Below are 15,664 nucleotides of genomic sequence, written 5' to 3'. Positions count from 1 at the left end.
TATTAGGCTACTGTGCAGTCTGACAAGTAAACATAACCTAAAATACATACTGTAGTAAACATGGGAAAGTGCCTAAGAGCAGGCCATATCTGTACTAGAGAATGCGGCATGCAGGAGACCGGGATTCAATTCCCTTACAGCGAGGAAGGGGTAGGCAGTCCTTGTAAATAAGAATCTACTGGAGACATTTAAAAAATACTGGTAGACTTGGGGATTTTGGTCACGGACAGTGCTATTCGCAAACACTATCATCAGATGCCTGTTTTACACCGAACTTAAAAGCCCAGGAAAATGAACAGGTACAGTAGGCGACAATACCGTAAAGTAGGCCTAATAATGCCTAAATAAATCGACTGCTGGTCTTTACTGTATGCTGCACATTTTTACATTGCATTTCATTTCCAGCGAGACTATTCAAGCCATCGACTCACTGATGAATGAAGATGATAAGCGATCTGCAAAGGCCATCTGTAATCCGTTGGCATCATGGCACAATATCAACATCGCACTAATCACAGTCAGAAGACGGTTGAAGAAACTGGCGTGGACTTATGGAAAGACTCGGTAAGACATGTTTTATATATATAAACAGTTGAAGTCGGAAGTTTATATACACCTTAGCCAAATACATTTAAACTCAGTTTTTCACAATTCCTGACATTTAATCCTAGTAAAAAGTCCCTGTCTTCGGTCAGTTAATATCACCACTTTATTTTAAGAATGTGAAATGTCTGAATAATAGTAGAGAGAATGTTTTCTTTCTGCTTTTATTTCTTTCATCACATTCCCAGTGGGTCAGAAGTTCACATACAATCAATTAGTAACAATTTCATTATTGATTTAAAAAAAAATAATGTCACAAATGTATAATTTGTACAGTTCTTTATTTTAAAAAGTTATTTGCTACATTTGACTGTGTACAACCTAGCACAACTACTTACTTCTCTGAGAGTGAGGCCGATAGACAAATAATCATGTTTTTTGCCAATATTTCTGAAAATGTATATATAGTTTTGCACAAAATCTTCATATTATGATTTTGATGTTCTCATATTCCTTTAGAAATAAACGCAGTGTAATAGAATCACCTATGGGTAGAGTGCATGGGCCTCTTCTGTGTGTGTCCACAGCCCATGGCCCATGGCCCATGGCCCATGGCCCATGGCTCACCACCCACACCCCCACAATCGCCCTTGAGCTCTAGGTCTGGACACAACCCACACTCCCCCAACCTCCACCTCCTCACCCCTCTGCCCCCTCATCATCCTACATGCATTGGATGCTCTCTCAATTCAATTTCAATTCAAGGGTGCTCTCTCTCTCTCTCTCTCTCTCTCTCTCTCTCTTTTTGCTTGCTCACTCTGGCTCCCATGCATAATTAAGGCTCCAGTGGAGTGGAGGTGTTCTCTCTCCCTCGCTCTCTCTCTCTCTCTCTCTCTCACTCTCTCTCTCGCTCTCTCTCTCTCTCTCTCTCTCTCCCTGCAGTGGTGGTGGTTGCCGACGGGCGAGCAAGAAGCTTTAACTTCTCTCCCAGGCCTTTACAGTAGAGAAGGGCCTGTCTCATCAAGTGAGCACGTTCAAATGTTCAATCACACCCCCTGATACTGCGGGGGGCTCTGGTTTCACTTAACACTGTCATCTTATCCACCCGCACTCATCAATACACAATGTAGGAGCTGCTGCTGTGGTGTCGTAGCAAGAGCCTGGACCTGGACCTAATGCAGGCCTGCAGATGATGGGTGGCCCGTATACTGGACACAGGCTAGGGCAGCAAGGCACAGTTTATCAGTTAATGCATTTCCTGCCTCTCTCCACCAGCTTATTACCAGAAGAAGATAATCTAGTTAGCCAGGTGTCAGACCAAGGTGGTTATTATTTTCAAATTCAATCTTCCCCTTTTAGCTTTGTGGGAATAACATTCCTGTTTCTTTACCATACATTGTTACTGAAGGTATGCTATATAGTAAACCCTTACACCTAATCACTTAGAAACTCTGAATATTGCTTCTGATCATGTCTTGTCCTATATCATCAAGCCATGGAGATATGAATATCAATAGTATATTAAAGAGATAGTCATGGTGCATTAAAGGGATAGTTCACCCCCAAATCAAGTTTGTTAAAAGCTTACATACTTCCCTGTGGTCTATAGGCAAGCTGAGTCCATACTCTGTGCCATCTGTTGTGCAGATTCTGTTAGCTTGCATTATGCTAATTAGATATTGCCAATCTTTCCCATTTATTTGGAAATTAAGCCTGCAAATTTCTCCCTGTGTGTTTACACAACAGATGGCATGGAATATGGACTTTGAGGTACAAACATGTCTGGAAACTGTTTCTAATCCCTGTAATAATAATGCAATACTGTATAGAGCGATGTAGTGGAGATTAATACATTTCCCTACGACAAAGAGTTAGTATACTCTCTCCTCTCATGGGGCAGAATGCTATAGTGCCTTCAGAAAGTATTCTTTCCTTTGACTTATTCCACATTGTGTTGTGTTACAGACTGAATTCAATTTTTAATTGTTTTATTTTTTTTTATTTCACTAGGAAAGTCAATTAAGAACAAATTCTTATTTTACAATGACGGTATACCTCGGCCCTAACCCGGACGAAGCTGGGCCAATAATGCACCACTCTATGGGTCTCCCGACCACGGCCGGTTGTGATACAGCCTGGGATCAAACCAGGGTCTGTAGTGATGCCTCTAGCACTGAGATGCAATACTTTAGACCGCTCCGCCATTCAGAAGCCCCAAAATGGATTCAACAGATTTTTTCCCCACCCATCTACACTCAATACCCCATAATGATAAAGTGAAAACATGTTTTTAGAAATTGTTAAACATTTTTTAAAATTAAATATCTCATTTACATAAGTATTCACACCACTGAGTCAATACTTTGTTATGTCGTTTACGCGCGGACACGACAATGGACTCTTGAGTCTGACATGTTCGTGCAGCTAAACCATCAACATGTCTTTAAATTGATTAATGTGTGGCTGCGATTACAGCTTTGTGTCTGTCGTCTTGGGTGTGTCTGTATCAGCTTTTCACACCTGGATTTGGGGATTTTCTCCCATTCTTCCTTGCAGATTTTCTCAAGCTCTGTTAAATTAGATGAGGAGCGGCGGAGAACAGCAATCTTCTAGTCTTTCCACCAATTTTCAATTGGATTCAAGTCTGGACTTTGGCTGGGCCACTCAAAGCCTTTCACATTCTCATTCTGAAGTCATTCCAGCATTGCTTTGGCTGTATGCTTGTGGTTATTGTCCTGTTGGAATGTACATTTTCACTCCAGTCTAAGGTCATTTGCACTCTGAAGCAGGTTCTCTTTAAGGATTTGCCTGTATTTGGCTCCAATCATTGTTCCCTGAATCCTTACTAGTCTCCCAGTCCCAGCCGCTAAAAATCATACCCATACATGATGCTGCCACCCCCATGCTTCATGACAGGGATGGTGTTGGACGGGTGATGAGCTGTGCCGGGTTTTCTCCAGACATAGCGCTTTTGTCACATCAGACCACAAAATATTTTTCCTTATGCTGCGAGTCTTTCACGTGCCTTAATGCAGACTCCAGGCGGTCCTGTCATGTACATTTTTCTCAGGAGTGGCTTCCGTCTGGCCAATCTCACATAAATCCCAGATTGATGAAGCGCTGTCAAGACTGTTGTCCTTCTGGCAGGTTCTCCCATCTCAGCCAAGGAACTCTGTAGTTCTGTCATAGTGGTAATTTGGTTCTTGGTCACCTCCATGACCAAAGTACTTCTTTCCCGGTTGCTCAGTTTGGTCGGACGGGCAGCTCTAGGCAAAGTCTGGGTAGTTGCATATTTTTTTCAATTTCCCAATGATGGAGGACACTGTGCTCTTGGAAACTTTCAACACTGTAGAAATTGTTTTCTACCCTTCCCCATCTCGGAGATCTACGGACAGTTCCTTGGACTTCGTGGTATAGTTTTAGCTCTGACATGCACTGTCAACTGTGGGACCTTATAGAGACAGGCGTGTTTCTTTCTAAATCACATCCAAACAATTGAATTGGCCACGGGTGGACTCCAATCAAGTTGTAGTGACATCTCAAGGATGACCAAAGGAAATTGGATGCACTTGAGCTCAATTTGGAGAGTCATAGCGAAGGGGTGTGACTAATTTCTCAAGGCACTGTAACTTGAGATAAACGTGCATAGCTAAAATGTTCACTCACATCTCCCACTGATATAATTGAATTTATGCCTAAATCAGAGTTAGGCTACACAAGTGACACTCAAATTAGGATTCTGCCCATGAAGACAAAATTGGTAATGGGAACACCCCACACAAGACTTTACTCCATTTTCTACATTTCTCTTAAAGGTCTGGCTTAGCCGTGAGATGATATTTGGGCACTTGTATGTCAAATGTATCCTCAGTGTTTCGCCCCGTGCTCTTTCAGACACACACACACACCGAATTGCTGATGCACAGCTTCTTTCTCTCTTCTCACGGAAGTAAACTTTTAAGCCCTGAAATCCCTCTGTACGGTCGAGGCTTTGCAATTACAATCCTGCGCAGTTCATGATGAGAAGGCAAATCCAATTGGAGGTTTCATGGAGATACAGATGAATACATCTCTCTTTCAGCCACATGACATCCACCCACAACACACACTGTGAGGGAATTCATAACTGGCGGGGAATCTCTGTGGGCAGCGCTTCACTGTTGAGTGTGCATCACCACCTGCCTTACTGGGAGCCTCCCTGGGTTGAGGCTTCATCCGCTTCCTATCTAATATTTATTAGCTGCTGCGATATTCCTGACAAGGAATCAATTTGATAGGCTAACAATACTCTGTGGGTGGTGTGTATATGTGTGAGACAGAGAGAGAGTATGCACATGTGTGTGTGTGTGTGTGTGTGTGTGTGTGTGTGTGTGTGTGTGTGTGTGTGTGTGTGTGTGTGTGTGTGTGTGTGTGTGTGTGTGTGTGTGTGTGTGTGTGTGTCTTACTGTGTGTATGAGTGTGCTTGGGTCTGAGTGTGTGGCCGTTTTGATTTGGGGGCGGCAGGGTAGCCTAGTGGTTAGAGCTTTGGACTAGTAACCGGAAGGTTGCAAGTTTCAAATCCCCAAGCTGAAAAGGTACAAATCTGTCGTTCTGCCCCTGAACAGGCAGTTAACCCACTCGTTCCTAGGCCGTCATTGAAAATAAGAATTTGATCTTAACTGACTTGCCTAGTAAAATAAAGGAAAAATACAATTTAAATGTGTTTTTTTTTGCATAAATTGCATCTAAAAAATGTCCCTCATCTTTAGGATTTACACTCAGTGGGCATAATGTTACTGATAACTTGAGCAGAATTTTTCAAAGCAGCAGCACCGAACGTGTTTACCAGACATATTCATTAGTTCATGTCATAGAAAAACATGGGAAAAATGAAAGCAGGCATTTCTTATTGTACAAGTTGACAGTGCATAGTACCACGCCAAATGTAAGACAGTTTGCCTCTGTTTTATCTAGTGAATACAACCCTGTCCCTGGGATTACATGTAGTAACCCCCACGTCCACTGTGATAGGTGGATTCACTTGTCAGTCACAGTGGTCTCCTAGCTACAGCCTACAGAGCCTCATCAACCACGCCTCTCAACAACTATGTCTGGCTGCACCAGCACCTCATTGTTTGACTCTGTACTTGGTTTCATTCTTCACTCATGCTCCACTCCTATCTGTCTAGTTGCCTGCCTCATAAGAGAGCCAACACAAAATTTCATGGAAAATGAGGTATGTGTTAATAAAAGCAGTTTAGGCATCCTTTAAAACTAGCAAAAAAGATCCAATCTATAGCTAGCTAACAAAACTACTAACATTAGCTTTAGGAGCCTAGCTAGATCGATAGCTAGATTACATTAGCTAGATAGGTTGATGCAATCATTCTACCAGCAGCTAACGCTAACAGTCTACACAGACAATATCCAACCATAACAGATGGATGGCTAATGCAGAAAGAGAGAATTGATGGATCGTAGCGCCACCATAACTTTAACAAATAGGCCTACGGAGACAGGCAGCCGTAATGGCGTCAGTCTTTTCTGACTAGCTAGTGCATAGTGACACCTATTGATATGAACTTGAAAAGGGGGATATTATTTTAAATTAAAATGTTGAAAGTAGTTGATTTATCGATAGAATATATGGATTTTTACAGGCAATCAGTTCCTACCGTGAGCACCAGGGAACCAACCTCTGGTGGGCCGGTGGTTATATTTTTTTTGTGACCAACTTTTTGGTTAGGTTTGTCTTTTTTTCAAAAGTGGGGTTACAGTTACAAAAACAATCCATTAAAAGTCAACCCATTCTCAGTCCTCACCAATTGTCTAGACCAGGGTTTCCCAAACTCGGTCCTGGAGCCTACTCTGAGTGCACATTTTGGTTTTTGTCCTAGCACGAGTTTGGGAAAACCTCTAGATATACAGTGTATTGACTTTTTCAACATTTGGTTACGTTAGCCTTATTCTATTCAAAAATGTATTAAATACATTTTTCCCTCTTCAATCTACACACAATACCCCATAATGACAAAGCCAAAACATTTTTTTAAAACATTTTTGCAAATGTATTGAAAATAAAAAACAGAAATAGCTTATTTATAAAAGTTTTCAGACCCTTTGCTATGAAACTCAAAATGTATCTCAGGTCCATCCTGTTTCCATTGATCATCCTTGAGATGTTTCTACAACTTGATTGGAGTCCACCTGTGGCAAATTCAATTGATTGGACATGATTTGAAAAGCCACACACCTGTCTATATAAGGTCCCACAGTTGACAGTTCATATTAGAGCAAAAACCAGGCCATGAGATTGTAGGAATTGTCCATAGAGCTCAGAGACAGGACTATGTCGAGGCACAGATCTGGGGAAAGGTACCAAAAAAATGTCAGCAGCATTGAAGGTTCCCAAGAACACAGTGGCCTCTATCATTCTTAAATTGAAGAAGTTTGGAACCACCAAGACTCTTCTTAGAGCTGGCCGCCTAGCCAAACTGAGCAATCGGGGGAGAAGGGCCTTAGTCAGGGAGGTGACCAAGAACCCGATGATCACTCTGACAGAGTATGAGAGTTCCTCTGTGGAGATGGGAGAACCTTCCAGAAGGGCAACCATCTCTGCAGCACTCCACCAATCAGACCTTTATGGTAGAGTGGCTAGACGGAAGCCACACCTCAGTAAGGCACATGACAGCCCGCTTGGAGTTTGCCAAAAGGTACAGAAAGGACTCTCAGTCCATGATAAACAAGATTCTCTGGTCTGAGGAAACCAAGATTGAACTCTTTGGCCTGAATGCCAAGCATCACATCTGGAGGAAACCTGGCACCATCCCCACGGTGAAGCACGGTGGTGGCAGCATCATGCTGTGGGGATGTTTTTCAACGGCAGGGACTGGGAGACTAGTCAGAATCGAGGGAAAGATGAATGGAGCAAAGTACAGAGAGATCCTTGATGAAAACCTGCTCCAGAGTGCTCAGGACCTCAGACTGGGGCAAAGGTTCACCTTCCAACAGGACAACGACCTGAAGCACACAGACACATTTCTAACAAGTGAAGGGGCCTGAATACCTTCCGAATGCACTGTAGTAAAATGTAAACTGCGTATAATGAGATGAAATGATCTGTAGATTTTAGAGTAATTTGTGTTATTTCCTTCGATTGATGAATTTGCTTGAGCCAGGGCTTCCATGGATATTTCAGAATAGGAAAGGCGAAATTGGATCACCTTGTCTGCTGCTTCTGGTGATTCTGAACAGAGCAGAACAGATACTGCCTTTTATAACTATGGCTGATGGATTGGCATATAGTATTTTAATCATATTAATGAAACTGGAGACAATTCCCATATGTTCCAAGTCAGAGCAGATATAGGACCATTGTAGTTTATCAAAAGCTTTTTCTGCATTGAGAGACAATACAGCCCAAAGAGCTGTTGTTTTTGATGAAGCATGTAAGCTCCCTGTAGGTAATAGTTGACAGAGGTTATCCGAGGATAAACACTTTTTAACAAACTCTCTTTGTGGACCAATTTAGGTAAGTCCCAAAAACAGTTTAATATGTGTGCTTATCAAAGATAGGGGGCGATAGTGAGAACACGTTAACATCCCTACCTTTAAAAAAATCTCACCCAAATGAACCGTTGTGAATGGCTGTATTAATCATTTGAGCAATAGTGGACCTAATTGATTCCAAAATGTTAAATAGACCTCCGGAGGAATACCGTCCCATCCAGGTGATTTTGCTTTTATTCATGCTATCCAATGCCCTTTTGAGATAATTGAGAGAGATTTTGGCTCCCAGCGAGGTGGCTTCCTCTTTTGAGAGAAGAGGAGTTCATAATTCCTTTAGAAAGGACTTAGTCTGTGTCACGATCGTCTGAATGAATGGACCAAGGCGCAGGGTACTTAGAGTTCCATATGTTTAATAAATATGAAACTCACCACAAACAATATAGAAGAAAACAAAATGTTTTCTTATTAACATTAAATTATCTGGCAACAGCTCTGGTGGACATTCCTGCAGTCAGCATGCGAATTGCACACTCCCTCAACATTTTTGACATCTGTGGCATTGTATTGTGTGACAAAACTGCACATTTTAGAGTGCACTTTTATTGTCCCCAGCACAAGGTGCACATGTGTAAAGAGCATGCTGTTTAATCAGCTTCTAGATATGCCACACCTGTCAGGTGGATGGATTGTCTTGGCAAAGGAGAAATGCTTCTAAGAGGGATGTAATCAAATGTGTGCACAAAATAATAAGCATTTTGTGCGTATGGAACATTTCTGGGATCTTTTATTTCAGCTCATGAAACATGGGATCAAAACATTTTTGTTCAGTGTAGTTCACTAAACTACAGAGTATGATGTTCACTGAAGTTGTTGTCTCTGGCTCTTTTGATATCAGATTCAGAATTAATATTAACAAGGTTTGTGGTAGGGCTTGATCCACCTTTGGCCAGGAGTGTTTCCAATTCACATGATCTGACAAGAAAAACACAGCCCTATAGTCAAAGGACAGATGAAAAGGGAAGCTATCTATAATAATAATATTTTGGCATAGCCTACGAATAAGTTCCAGAGTTTTACCAGACCAGTTCATGAGATCAGGAAAAATTCCAGGCCCCAGAAAAAACAAGCATGAAGTCTGCCACACCACTTTTGAACCTGTGGTAACAACTCTGTATGCATACATACCTACAGTAGGTGGTAAGTAACATTCAGGCATACCATGCCACGGTATGGTGCCATACCACGTACTATCAGTGTCATTGCATGAACAGCATGAGAGCTGCTTTCCTAGAAATACAGTGATGTCTGTGAGTGGGCATTTCGTAACACTTCTTAGTGTGTGTATGTTCAACAGACAGAGAGAGAGAGAGAGAGAGAGAGATGGTGGCGACTGGCGTGAATCGACAGGGGACTTCTTTCTCACTTACATTCCCACAGTCTGTCGTCCACACACACAATAAAAGAAAACTCACTCCCTCTCTCCATCTCCCTCTCGCAATCCATCACCATCTGCACGGAATGAATCGTGAAACAGATTTCTCTCACATACATTACGGTTAAGAAAAGACTGGGGAATGTGTTTTATATCGGGTTTGATTTTTATGTGGAGTTTTGAGGTCGTCCATCATCGTGCCAAGTGGCACCCTTGTGCAGCATGACCCGTAACGAGAGGTTGTTATGCTGCGTCATCAATCAACCATCGGTCCTGCGCCGCCGCCAACCTCTCATGCCCGATACGCCGAGGTGGGCTCGGCTGGATTCCCATCGTACCATCCCTTTACCGCCACAGAGGTCATGCAGACATTCACCGCCATCCGTCATTTGAATGGCGTTGAAACAATGTTTTCTCTTTCCACATGAACCCTGGTAGAAGTTGCTTCTCCCACGTGCCGAGGTACAATATCAGAGGGGTTGAGAGATAATTGGCCTCCGGGTTGTCAGGTGGAAGGGAACACTTTGTGTACATTTGGCTGGACTTGTCTTCATTTACCTGCGCAATGACACTTGGGTCAGAGCCTTTAAGAAAACACGGGGTCACCTCTATTATATGGTATGGGTAAAACCCTACTGTATAGACAACAGGGGTCACCATGCCACTTGGTCCCATACAAAGGAGATTATACTAAATTGCATTATACTAATATATTAAAGACATACAGAGCAGAGACAGTAGAGTACAAGGCTTAGATTGTAAAAAAATATATATATTTTCTGTGTGGCTATGTATTTTCGGCCACAAAGCCCTAGGACATTGAAAGGCTTCTTTTAGGAAACACTCTTGATGTTTGAATATAATCTTTCAGAGTCAAAATCTTAGAAATAGACACACGATGCAGTGGGAGCCTGCACATGGACACGCAGGGTAGCGCTCGACTAATCCTTTTCCTGTCAAAGTCAGGGGGATTATGATTTCAGCAACACTCCTTTTGCCCTTCACACTCACAGGGAAAGTCACCAACATCCATAATTAGGCCAGATCAACCCCCATCCACTTAATGTCCTGTGAAATCATATTTCACTCCTCAGAGGAAAAGGGATTAAAAAATAACGGTGGGGGGGAGAAAAAAAAAACATTTTAAAGAGAAACAGGGCTGTGAAGTGATAGAGGGCAAATGGAGATGCTGTGGGTCGTGAGACAGCTGGACGAGTACATTTCTGTTGGCCCTCTTGGCTTTTCCAATCACATATACAGTTTCGGTGTGATGTGATCATTAGCATAAATGGTCATGTCATTTTTATCATTTACTAGCCCCTAATCTCGTATAGACTAATGTGACTGCTATATAGTCAAAGCTGTAGTGCGTTTGGCAGTGTTCTTGATTGATCACCCATAATGACTTCTCCAGCAAGAATGGGAATGATGCCTCAGATGCTGTTAATCAGGCATCTGGCATGAGAATAACTATAAGAGTTGACAAGACAGCACAAATAGACCTTGGACCAGGCTAGTCCATCACCAATTTATGTAACAAATGAGTCTTTCGGTGTGACAAGACAGATCATCTATTAAAAAGTGTCTGCTTATCAGTTCAGAAAGTTCTGTAATCAGATTATCAGGCAGTGTCAAAGCCTTATTTTCCCCAAACCCCCAATCACTAATTACCACACCACCCCTTCTTCTTTATAAGCAGAAAATCGAACTTTAAACCTGCGGGCCGAACAGCAAGCACTTCTAATTACAGTGCTGTGGGGTAGGGACTGAAGAGCAGAATCCAGTCAGTGTCTCAGGCGAGACTACCTTGAGGAGACTAAGGCAGGGAGCTAGCTAATCTTCCACTGTGATTACTCAGCCAAACCTTTCAGGAGGAGCACACAGCAGCCCCACATACTCTCTCCTACCAAGGGGAGAGGATAAAAACATTCAGGGGCCAGATTGGATCTGGGGTTTTTCATAGGATGTAAGGCAGTATTATCGACCAGAACATCTGAATTTACCCCCCTTGTCACTTTCTATCTCTCCTCCCTCATTCCTAATACAATCTGTTTCCCCCCCCTCCTCCCTATCAGGCTACCTCCTGTTTTATCCGTTACCTCATTGGACCTCTTCTTCCACTCCATTTTCTTCTCTCCAAAGTGCAGGATGGAACGCTCTTTTGGGGCTTGTGGGGTTTTAATTAGAATTTTGAGCCTCATTTCTGCTTATAGACTCAGTGGTCCTGAAGCTTGAACTTAATAAACTAAGGTATCCAATCGAGTGAATTTGTAAAAATAAAAATAAATTATTTAAATTATTTAATTTGCAGCAAGGTGTCCCTTTCACATTCAAGATACACTACATGACCAAAAGTATGTGGACACCTGCTCATTGAACATCTCATTCCAAAATCATGGGCATTAATATGGAGTTGGTCCCCCTTTGCTGCTATACAGCCTCCACTCTTCTGGGAAGGCTTTCCACTAGATGTTGGTACATTGCTGCAGGTACATGTTTCTATTCAGCCACAAGAGCATTAGTGATGTCAGGCACTGATGTTGGGCGATTAGGCCAGGCTTGCAGTCAGCCCCCAAAAATGATGTTATTTATATCAAAATACTGCGTTAAACTTAAATTGTTTTCGACATTTCAACACCAACCACATTTCAGCATTTTATCATGAGCAAAATGACAGCAATGTCGCCAGCCAAAAGACACAAAAGCTCTGTGAAAATGACACTTTTCAGTTTTTAAATTCTGATCCGGTTACCTGGTCACGATTCAAAGATTCGCCGTGGGGAGCTTTGTATTCGTGCTGCAGTTGGAGTCTGCCTGCCTGCATGGGAACCTCCGCGCCCCTTCCTCCCTTCCCCATCCACCCGCGCACAGCTCTCTATCGCCAATACCTAAAAATAGAACCAGGAATCCCTGCATTAATTTAGAAGAGGAACGTCACGTATATTACAGCAACTGTCAGCATTTCTTTAAGAGACCCATCTTCGCTGTCAAATATTTGTTTTTTGGATTGGATTTATAATTCATTTCACTTCAGGACGGTGGACATAATCCTTTATAATGGAGACACGCAAGCCCCACACTTAAAAAAAAATGTGTTTATGCAGTGGAAGTCTGTCGTAAACATGCAAGTGGCGCAAGCTAGTGCCATGGGAAAAAAATACAAGAGAGAAAAAATACATTAAACACCCACGTTGGGAATAATTTGACCAATGACGCTACAATTCCAATGTTACAGTCAAAGATGATTGGCAACAATATTTAATCGGGTTATTTTACCCAGAGCCCCAATTGGCACAGACAACAAAACACTTTCAGCAGAGCCTAAAGGCCTACACCCAAAGTACTATATCTAAGTATGATCATTGATTTTCTTACTGTCATTTATAATCTCCGTTGATGTTTCTTCCTCCTGGAGAAGTCTGCACAACCCACAGACGAATCAGGTCGGCTATTTCTCTCACATTATATTGAGATCAATTATATATTTTTTTACTAGAATAACAGTATAGTGAAATGAAGAAAATGCATAGAATTATGCTGAATAGAGAAGAACATTTGTGATAGCAGTTACAAAGTCAATGTTTTGACCTAGAGGCTTGGCATATGATTTTGCACAGGGGAGTACATGTGTAGCACTTAAATCAGGAAGGCTGTTGTTTACTTTCAATGGCCAAGCTAACAATATGGTTCCACGGTTCTAAGTGCTTGCTTGCTGTGGTCAGTTCCCTTCTTTGTGTTGCTGTTGTGGCTCTGAAGGGATGAGAGGCTCGGGTGAGTCTTTGAACCTTGCATGAATGATGAGTTTCTCTTATACCTCTCATTTCCATATTTCACCTAGATACCCTCTATTCCACACAGACCTCTCCACCCACACACACTCTCTACCAATACACACTTTCAAAGCACTGTTGTGTACGGAGCTCGTTCCTGGCCATCTCTGACATCACAAGCTTCAGACCCCCTTCAGAGTGGCCTTCTCTTTCATTGTCCTTATCCCATTCAACATGTCCATTCTCCTGTCCTTAACCGCTCCTCCAACCTGCTTCCTCTGGGACCACAATGTTGGCTCAGTGGAGGGAATCTGATGATTCGGCTCCTTGGGGGAGGGGGGTCAAATGATGAGCATCAGGGGAAGCTCCTGTGTCGTTGTTAGAGTACTGTACATTCTGCTTTGTCGACATGCACCTCACTGCATTGCATAATAACTATAACCCCTCCCTCATCCTCCATCCAACCATCCATCCATCCAGCCATTCATTTAAAACCTCATACCGCCATCGGGCACACCAACCCTACCACGGTGTACCCCCTCCCTAATGAGAAGACATGATCACGTTCAGGCAGTGTGGAGAGGAGGATGCCTTCCCCTCGGCCATGGTAACTAACTGGTTATTGGTCCCTTATCTTTGCATTGGCTCATGACGACATGGCGTAACAGTAACAGTTACAGGCTTTCTTTCTCACGGCGCTTTCACAGTGGCGAATGAACTTGAATGCTCCTCAGAATATCCCTTTAACACGGATCTGATCTGGCTGAGCCGGCGCCAGCGTGCTGTACTACAGCTGCCGCCTGCATGTGGCACTTTATCATCCGGCGGCCCACTTCTTTGTGGCTGCAATGGAAAACACTTAATCAAAGTTGTCCACCCAGTGCCAGTCCATTCATTTATGGGGGCTTGGATACTAACACGCAAACTGATATTTAACAGTGGCTTGCCATGTACCTGCCTTGCCCTGAAGGATGGCGGGATGCTTAGTCGTTTGAGTAGCCTTAGCAAATCTAACTGATGATCTAGCTGTCAGAGAAATTCTATTCAACCATTGGGCACTCGGCTGTCAGTGCCGCTGCCTGCCAGTATCTATCTGGTCGACGGTGCCTACCCTTACAAAACATGTATTTATTTTTTTACATGAATCAGACACGTGGTTTTCGGACACATGTACATTTTTCACATGTTTTTCCCTCATTCATTTCTTTCTCTCACATGATATATATTTTCTTTAGCTCTTCCAGCTACATCTGGTTTCCCATCCAGGGACAACCGGGACAGACCCTGCTTCACTTCAGAGGCAAACCAGCAGTGGGATGCAGGGCGCTATGTCGCTGGAATGAATGTGCCAAAACTGGGAAAAAGACAGCGAAAGCAAAGGCCAGGGTAACATAACTAAAGATAGGGAAAATGGCAGGAAAGAAGGAAGCGTGTTATTTTATAGCATTATCATAAAAAATAATCACTGAAAATGATTTTTACAATTCATTTGTTTTCGCATTTGGAAAGGATTTCCTTGCAATATTTTATTTTGCTATCAATACTTTTGGGTTTGTGTTAAGCTTTCGATACCATTATTTTTGTTTACAATACGATGACATTTTTTCTCGCCTTCAGAATGTGCCATGATATTAATAGAAAAAAAGATTTCTCACTCACTTGAGGATTGCATCCCATAACGATATTACTCTATTAAAAGTGTTGAAAGTCTTCTCCCCGCCACAGTTTCAGTAAAGCTGAGGGATGGGGCTGGAGAAATGCAACCACTCTCAAATCCATAGACCACGCTATGCATACAAGTACTGCCCATGCATGGTATCAAAAAGGATGGTTTAAACATGTGTTTAGGCTATACAGTGGTGCTTTACATTTACTTTGTTTACAAACTTAGGGGTAAAACAAGCTTATGCCTTGGGTTCTGATGGGTTACGACAGTTGAACTAAGCTCATAAAGGTATTTATACGTTTTATTCCTAAAGGTTTCGTGGCTTCATATTATTAATTTATAAGTCCAAAAGTGTATGTAGCAACTAAGGATTGCCCCTTTAACAGGCAGTGACCTTTATACAGCAGAACTATGTTGCCAGGTGAATGTGATCCATTAACCAACTCCCCAAAAATGTAATCACACATGTGAAAGTTAGATTTTCACATAATTGATTTTCACTTGTGAACTTGCAATTCCACATGTGAACTTGCAATTCCACATGTGAAAGTAGGATTTTCACATGAGAATGTTTTTCACATGGGAAACTGCATATCCGATTTTCACGTGAAAGTTTTTAAACGTGTGAAAATGCAAATTTCGCATGTGAGGTGAAAACATGTTATTCTCCACACATGTGAAAGGGTGGTGTTAACATGTAATACATGTGAAAATGCTAGGGTATGCCTCTCACTCTCTCTCTCTTTCTCTCTCTCTCTCTCTCTG

This window comes from Oncorhynchus tshawytscha, linkage group LG10 (assembly GCF_018296145.1).
Source record: "Oncorhynchus tshawytscha isolate Ot180627B linkage group LG10, Otsh_v2.0, whole genome shotgun sequence".
Lineage (NCBI taxonomy): Eukaryota > Metazoa > Chordata > Actinopteri > Salmoniformes > Salmonidae > Oncorhynchus > Oncorhynchus tshawytscha.
Note: the sequence above shows the minus strand (reverse complement) of the source record.